Source organism: Papaver somniferum, chromosome 11 (assembly GCF_003573695.1).
Source record: "Papaver somniferum cultivar HN1 chromosome 11, ASM357369v1, whole genome shotgun sequence".
In the NCBI taxonomy this organism is placed as follows: domain Eukaryota; kingdom Viridiplantae; phylum Streptophyta; class Magnoliopsida; order Ranunculales; family Papaveraceae; genus Papaver; species Papaver somniferum.
Window position 1 is genome coordinate 68,089,667 of NC_039368.1, and position 380 is coordinate 68,090,046.

The window sequence follows — 380 nt, forward strand, 5'->3', positions numbered from 1 at the left end:
ATATTTCGGAAGTTGTCCTTCCCACCATTCAACGTGTTGCAGTATTTCTCTCTTCATTCCTACCTGCACACATGTGAGAACCATAAAAGTACGACTCTTGAGTGCAATTATCATAAAACCCTTTTTGGTGAGGCAGAGGTCGAGGCGAAATGCTTATTGATCGCTTCTCAAACACGCGTTCTCTCATTATGGTGTGGTTATTTCTCACTCAACATTTAAGAATGAGAATATGTTCTTTAGTATTTCTAACTTCTTAATATTAGCATGCAGAAACTCTATGTCCTCACATCTATTTGGATGCTTGGGATGCTGGAAAGCTTTGAAATTGGAGTGGATTTTATTTGATTTGCTCTAGGATTAGCAAATTCTAAGTGTGGGGG